The sequence below is a fragment of the Montipora foliosa genome, chromosome 7 (genome assembly GCF_036669935.1).
Source record: "Montipora foliosa isolate CH-2021 chromosome 7, ASM3666993v2, whole genome shotgun sequence".
NCBI classification, from domain to species: Eukaryota; Metazoa; Cnidaria; class Anthozoa; order Scleractinia; family Acroporidae; genus Montipora; species Montipora foliosa.
This window is the reverse complement of record NC_090875.1, coordinates 9,091,100-9,091,787: the sequence shown is the minus strand read 5'-3', so window position 1 is coordinate 9,091,787 and position 688 is coordinate 9,091,100.

Sequence of the window (688 nt, the reverse complement as noted above, 5' to 3'; positions counted from 1 at the left end):
ACATTGTATCTTCTGAACAGTGTCCTGCCTCACCTGTCATTGGCATTTCAAAAGGGTAAAGTGAATTTTGGACACCTCGAGCCTGCCCTTCAATGCCCTTAAAGACCTGAAAACAGGACAGATGCTACAAACACTGAGGGCAGATCTAACACCTGAAGGTATAAGTTTAAACAACTTTATTCTTTTTTTATTTATTCTGTAGTTCTGTTTTAACCCACTGTGTATCTGATATTCACATCACAGGACGATTATCCCCAATTTCACACGATGTTACCATTGATGAGCCGACATATAAATGGCCGAAACCTTCCCAGGGAAATATATTGATGCTCTAATTACAAACCTACAAAAACCGATTTGCCAAAGTACCAGTTGTTGCAGCGTTCTCCATCTTCCAGATGGATGAGATATCAAAACGTGAGGATTCATCCTTTTACAGTTATGGCAAGGACAACATAAAGCAGTTGGCTGAACACTTCAGTGTGAGTTATGTAACTTTTTCTTTCCCATAACCAGATTGTTGTAAAATGTCCTTTTGCTCAACTAAGACTGTGTTTGCTTAAAATAAGTGGTTTATTGCATTGATTTCTAGCTTGATCATGACGAAGTGATATCAGAATGGCAAAGATAAAATACAATTACGTGTCTTAGAAGCAGACTGAGATGTTGACCACTGGTAATTATTTAA